The sequence below is a fragment of the Chrysemys picta genome, unplaced genomic scaffold, assembly GCF_011386835.1.
Source record: "Chrysemys picta bellii isolate R12L10 unplaced genomic scaffold, ASM1138683v2 scaf2941, whole genome shotgun sequence".
Classification (NCBI taxonomy): Eukaryota; Metazoa; Chordata; order Testudines; family Emydidae; genus Chrysemys; species Chrysemys picta.
In genome coordinates, this window is record NW_027055643.1 from 1 (window position 1) to 7000 (window position 7000).

General features: G+C 62.2%; 1 pseudogene; it reads right to left on the reverse strand.

The window, feature by feature from the left end:
* Positions 1-466: 466 nt before the first annotated feature.
* Positions 467-5035, reverse strand: LOC101931394 (fibrinogen-like protein 1-like protein; annotated as a pseudogene).
* Positions 5036-7000: the final 1965 nt, after the last annotated feature.

The window sequence follows — 7000 nt, forward strand, 5'->3', positions numbered from 1 at the left end:
CAGGGTCCAACCCCACGAAGATGCCCTCGGCCCCAGCCCCTGGGCACCATTCTTTAATTTAAATGAAGTGCTGCAGAATCCAGGGACCTGGCCGCAGCATTTAGGCCCAGCGTGATACCCCATAGATGGGGGCTGCCACAGGATGCCCTGGTATGAGGCACCGCACTCCTGCTCCAGGAGTCTGCACGTGGCCAGGCAGAGCTGCGGGCAGAGCCTTCAGTCTCAGGCGAGGAGCGGCTCCGCCTGCAGTGCGAGTGGGATGGACGCTGCCTCCGCCCTACAGGCTCTCTGGATGTGGTCCGGAGGGCAGGGGGCCCAAGGACTCCTCTCTCCCAGCACTAAGGGCCCAAGTCTCTCCTCCTGCTCACATCCCCTCTTTCTCCTCCCCCAGAAAATCCCTCTGGCCCCAGTCTCTCCTCCTCTCCGCCCCAAATGGAAGGGCTGGTGGCCTGGAGATTTACTCTTGCAGACCCATCCCAGCAGCCCCGTATGCTCTGCCTGTGAACCTGGTAACGCCAGGCATGTTCTCCAGCAGCGTGGTGCCCATGGGAGCACCCGGAGAGACGGTGACAGCAGGGCACAGAATTACCATCTGCAGACCTCACTGCTTAGAAGTGTGTGTTTATTTCAAAGCCTGGATCCCGAGGCAGGGCCATGCAGAGGGTGTTTGAGAAGCTCCCGCCATGCTTGGGATTTCACCTTTCCAGTGACCTCTAGGCCTGCTCATCGCATCGCCGAGCTAAAATGACGCGGAAGAGTCACTCCAGCCGAACGCTGGTGCATGGGAGTCAGCCCAGTGGAGAAAGGCCCAGTGGAAAAAAGCTCAGAAAGTCTGCAGGGAGGGAGAGGAGAAGGAAAGTGTCCCCGTTTCCTGGGTAACCCTGATACTTCCCCCAGCAAGGCCTGTGAAAGCGGGCGGGAGGTTTGGCCATGATACACTCTGACCCTTTTCCCTCCCTTCGTGGAGCAGGGGTTGGCCTCACTGCAGACAGGAGGGTGGGGAAGGGGGGACTAACAGTAGGACGCTGGTTTGATGAGGATGACGGAGGCTTGGCAGTTCCCGCTACAGAAACTACCCCAAGTGATGCTCCCTTTGATGTTCAGTCGAACAGAATGACAAGCCGAGTACCACCAGCCCCCACCAGAGCTAGACGCACAGTTCCCACTGGAAGTGTCCTGATCCAGGTCTTTAGCAGAGAACTTCATGTTGTCATGCATGGTGCTAGGATTGTATGAAGCCATGGCGTCCCCTGCAATCCCAGTGTAAGAGCCCAGCCTCAGCCTGTAGCCTTTGGACTCGTCTTCCAGACCGAAGAGGTTGTAGTCTGCGTATTTCATGGTGCTGGATGAATCGTGGATGACAAACCTGACCTGGTAGACCTTCTGCTTGGTGATCCGATAGATGTACTCCGTCCCCAACCAGTAGTCATCCTGCACGTTGCCAAAGCCGTACTTGTAGGTGCTCCAGGACTCAGCCCAGGTGATCTGTGTGTTGTGCCGGTTCCGCTGGAGAACCGTCCAGCCCTCACTGGTGCTGTTCAGCTTTCAGTAGACCTCGAATTGATGGAGTCCTGTGGGCTGGATGACAAAGACGCCACTGACCCTGTTCCAGGTTATCTCGCTGCAGTCCTTGGGCCAGGCTGTGGGCAAAACCAAACAAGTTGTCAAGAACAAAACCTCATGGAACAAAACCCCCCTAAGAGTTATGATCACAGTGGAGTTTCCATAAAATCTTTCCTTGGCCTCCTTCCCAACTCCTCCACCGAGGAATAGCAGCTGCATCTTGGCCAGATCAGGCTGCGCTGAGGAGTCCTGGAGGTGAGCTCTGGTCTCTAGCCTCGCGCCAGACTGATGTCCCCATAGCTGTGTCTGAGGGAATTCTCACCACTGGCACTCTGCTCCCAGATCTCTGCAGTGTGTGTGTGTGTGTGTGTGTGTGTGTGTCACCCCTGTGAGGGGGGACAATGCAAGCGGGACACACTTACCACTTACCCTGGGCTACCCGCATGTCACTGGTTCTGCTGCGCCGGAGGCTCCCTTTCCCCTGATCTGTGTGGGGAGGAGAGAGCCGAGTGACGTGAGGGCTTTACAGAGGATATTCCCAGCTCCACAGCTGGGCGTATTCTCAGCACATTCGCCTCCCTGTCCCTCCGCTGGCCCAGCTGTAGGCCTCAGTTATCCGCTGGGCACTGGGGCGCCTCTCCCTGCTGGATTGCTTCAAACTCTGACACCCGCGGGGAGGCAGGAATTCACCCAGAATCCCTCCAGAGCAGAGACCCACCCTGGTACCCTCCTCAGCCTGGCCACAGCCCCGCGTCGCTGCCAAGAACCATCAGCAGGAGGGGGCCGGGCACCAATCCCAGAGGCCTGATAGGCTCTGCTTGCATCGGGCACCAGCAGGCTCCTTCCCTCTGGGCCAGGGCCCGTTCGCACATGCGCAGGGCGGCTCCCTGGGCCCAGCTCCCAGCCCTGAGCTCAGGCTCCCCTGGGCCCTGCTGTGTCCCTGCAGGGACAGCACATGTCTCTCCGACAGCCCCTTCTCGAAGGGTGGGAGAAGGGCTGGCAGCAGGCAGGAGAGGCAGGATTTCCTGCCAGCTCTCCAGCCAGCCAGGGCTCTGAGGGACGGGGCGGGAGGTCAGCTTCTCCTGTGTGCCCATCCCCAGCCAATCAGGGCTATGGCGGCAGGGCCAGTCCTCAAAGCACTGCTCCTGATCCATCCAGTGCGGGTGTCATGACTTCGACTAACCCAGACTCCCCTTAGCTGCTCTACCTGGCTCCTGGCCGCTGCCCTCCAGTCTGACCCAAATGCAGCCACCAACCTCACCGCCCGCTCCCGTGGCTCTGCCCACACCACCCAGAGGCCGATTAAGGTTTATTGGGGAGCTGGGTACAAAGAACATTTGGTCTCCCCAGCTCCCCTCACCATGGGGTCCTGCCTCTTGGTCCTCCTCTTCCCCCACAAGGCTCCACTCCCAGGCCTGGCCGGAAGCTGGCCTGTGGTAAGAGCTGCCCAGGTAGCCCAAGTCACAGTGGGGAGGCCCGGACTCTCCACCTACCCTGGGGATACAGACTGTGGGCTGCTCTCAGGCTCCCTGGCCCCCACCCTGGGCAGGTGGAGGGGCCAGGGCTCCCCACAACTGGCCCCGGCTCCCTGGGCGCCTCTTACCACAGCCAGGCTCCAGCTTCCAGCCTGGCAGGGGACAGAGCCACAGGGGAAGAGGACAAGCGGGGCCACAGTTCTGGAGCCAGTGGCACCCTCACTTCTGCACAGGTTCCGGCGCTCCTGCAGGGGCCCCCAAATTGGCTGGTGCCCCTAGGCACGGGCCCTGTGGGCCTGTGCATTAATCTCCCATTGGTTCTGCCACCCTTTACTCATACGGATAACAGCACTTCAGCACCCCTGCACTCAACACTATCGTGAACTGTACCCAAAAGCAGGGCCGGCTCTAGGTTTTTTGCCGCCCCAAGCAAAAAAAATTTTGGCTGCCCCCCGTCCCAGCCCTGGGCTCCTCGCTGCACCCCCCTGCTGTCCCAGCTTTGGGTTCTCCCCACCCCCTGCCGCCCCAGCTCTGGGCTCCCTCATTGCCCCCCACACACACCTCCTGCCGCCCCAGCCCTGGGCTCTCTCCCCTCCTCCCCCACCTGCACCTCCTTCCACTGCAGCCCTGGGTCACTGGTAACTCGCTCCCACGGCAGGTCATTCAGCATGAATTTTACATGTGCACAGAACACAGACAGGATTGGTTCCCATATGGTTACAGAACTGCAGTAAAGTGGAACGATTTTCAGCTTGTGTGATTGGAGGATATCTGGATGCATATTATAAGACTGACATACATAAATGAGGAAAAGTTGAGGTGCCTTTATTATTCTTTTCTTCCACTCTTTCTTTCTATGGGGAATTTGCCAATGCAATATCACTGTCTTCCTTTTAAACAAACAAACAAACAAACGAACAAAAAGGCAATGGCTGTTGAAAATAGCAATTCCAGTCCTAATAACCACTGGGAAGCATTTCTTGCTCAGTTTTATCCTACTTTTTCTACAGCAAGTTACAGTGGATCAGTAGATTTGATTTGGGAGAAATGAAGTAACAGCCGCCCAAACTGAGCTTGAGCACTCCCGAATTTTGAGGTGTTCAAATCTGGAAGGCAGGTGCGGGGGGGAGCTGTGGCTCCGCAGGGGAGCACGGCAGCATGTATGCAGCAGTGTGTCTGGCGCTGCGCGGAGCCAGACAGGCTGGTCTGAGTGGCATGATAAGGGGGCTGGGGGGTTGGATGGGGCGGAGGTTTGGGGGGGCAGTCAGGGGCAGGGAGAAGGGGGGGTTAGATGGGTCAGGGGTTGGGATGGCAGTCAGGGGACAGGCAGCGGTTGGATAGGCATGGGAGTCCCGGGAGTTTGTCAGGGGACAGGTAGGGGGTGGGGTCCTAGGGGGAAAGTTGGGGCGGTCTCAGGAGGGGGCAGTTGGGGACAAGGAGAAGGGAGGCTTAGATAGGGGGTGGGGTCCTGGGGGGCAGTTAGGGAGAGGGGTCCCGGGAGGGGGTGATCAGGGAACAGGGTGCAGGGGGGGTTGGATGGGTTGGGGTTTCTGTGGGGGGCAGTCGGAGGAGGTGGATGGTGGCGGGGGGGGGGCTACCCTCCCTGTGGACTGTCCTATTTTTTGAATGTTAAAATATGGTATCCCTACCCTTCAGAGTGCAGCTCTCCATTCATAGCAGGCTGCAGCATGAGGTCTTAGCTACCTCCCTCCCTCCCCCTCTTTCCTGTTGGTAGTGGCCAAAGGAATGCTGGGAAATGTAGTTCTTTCCCTGCTCCAGGGCTGGCTCTATAGGAAGGGAGCTAACCAAGGAACTACAGCTCCTAGGACCCCCTGTTGGTTCTCAGCTCCCAGGCTGGATCCCTGCCGCCCCTGCAAATGGGCTGCCCCAAGCACGTGCTTGCTTTGCTGATGCCTAGAGCCGCCCCTGCCCAACAGCACCCAAAACAGATCCCTTTGGCAAAACAGCTCCATCGGCTCATTACCTTAGGGTTACCATACGTCCGAATTTTCCCGGACATGTCCGGCTTTTGGGGGCTGAAATCCCCGTCCGGGGGAAAATCCCCAAAAGCCGGACATGTCCGGGAAAATCAGGAGGGACGGAGGGCTCGGCAGTGCTCGGCCGGGGCCTCTGGGGCTGGGGTCGGTGGTGCGGGGCCGGGCCGGGGCCGGCGGTGCTCGGCAGGAGCCGGGGGTGCGGTGCCGGGGCCGGTGCCGTGCCGGGCAGGGGTCGCGGTGCCGTGACGGGAGCCGGGGTCGCGGTGCCATGCCAGGAGCCGGGCGCGCGGCCGGGCCAGGAGCCCGGGTTGCAGTACTGGGCCGGGGGCCGGGCCGGGAGCCGCGGCTGGGGGTGCGGTGCCGGGCCGGGAGCCGGGCCCGCAGTGCCGGGCGGGGGTCGCGGTGCCGTGCCGGGAGCCGAGGTTGCGAGGCCGTGCCGGGAGCCGGGCGCGCGGTGCCGGGCGGGGGTCGCGGTGCCATGCCGGGAGCCGGGGTTGCGGTGCCATGCCGGAAGCCGGGCGCGCGGCCGGGCCAGGAGCCGGGGTTGCAGTACCGGGCCGGGGGCCTGGCCCACGGGGCCGGGCCGGGAGCCGGGCCCGCGGTGCCGGGCGGGGGTCGCGGTGCCATGCCGGGAGCCGGGCGCGCGGCCGGGCCAGGAGCCGGGGTCGCAGTACCGGGCCGGGGGCCGGGCTCGCGGTGCCAGGCCGGGAGCCGGGGTCGCAGTACCGGGCCGGGAGCCGGGGTTGCGGTGCCATGCCGGGAGCCGGGCGCGCGGCCGGGCCAGGAGCCGGGGTCGCAGTACCGGGCTGGGAGTGGGAAGGGCCTGGCTGCCGGAGAGCACAGGGGACCTGAAGCAGAGCAGGGCTGGGGATGGGCAAGAGGAGCTGGGGAGCTCCAGCTTGGCAATTCCCCAGGCTGAGGCTTGGTAAGGCCCAGGGTGGTACTGGGGCTGCAGAGGTGCCACCTGGGCATAGGCAGAAGCAGCTGATCCAACCCCCTTGGCAGCGATGAGTGGCCATGACAGATGCAGTCTTAGGGTTACCATATTTAAAAAATAAAAAAAGAGGACACTCCACGGGCCCTAGCCCCGCCCCTTTCCCACCCCCGGCCCCGCCGCAACTCCGCCCATTCCCCAAAGTCCCCGCCCTAACTCCCCCTCCTCCCTCCCAGCCACGCGAAAAGGGCTGCCCGAGCGCTACCAGCTTTACGGTTTGCCGGGCAGCCTCCAGACCCTGTGCCCCCGGCCGGCGCTTCCTCAGCGCAGCTGGAGCCCGGGAGGGGAAGCGCCCAGCTGGGGGCGCAGGGTCTGGAGGCTGACCGGCCAACCATGAAGCCGGTAGCGCTCGGGCTTTGGGCAGCCCCTATGCCTCCGGACCCTGCGCCCCTGGCCGGGCAGTTCCTCTCCTGGGCTCCAGCTGCTCTGCTCCTTCCTGGACTCAGACTTCGGCTCTGTTTAACAGCCAAGCTGCCCGAGCCAGCGCTACCGGCTTCGGGCAGCCCCATGCCTCCGGACCCCAGCCGCCGGCCGGGCACTTCCCCTCCCCGGCTCCAGCTGCTCTGCTCCGACAGCTGGGGTCCGGAGGCAAGGGGGCTGCCCGAAGCCGGTAGCGCTGGCTCGGGCAGCTTGGCTCTTAAACAGAGCCGAAGTCTGAGTCCGGGGAGGAGCAAAGCAGCCACGGGAGGGGAAGTGCCCAGCCGGTATTTTTCCTGGACATGTTCAGCTTTTTGGCAATTCCCCCCGGACGGGGGTTTGATTGCCGAAAAGCCAGACATGTCCGGGAAAAACCGGACATGTGGTAACCCTATGCAGTCTGCCCCAGAGAAAGGGGGCTAGATGACGACTGGCAGTAGCCACTGAGGCAAGGTGGGCATGGGGGAGAGGGTTCCCCTGGGAAGGGAGAGCCAGAGTGTGGGGGCACTGCTTTGGGACAGCACCCCAAGGTAAGGGGCACTGGGGTCTGTGAG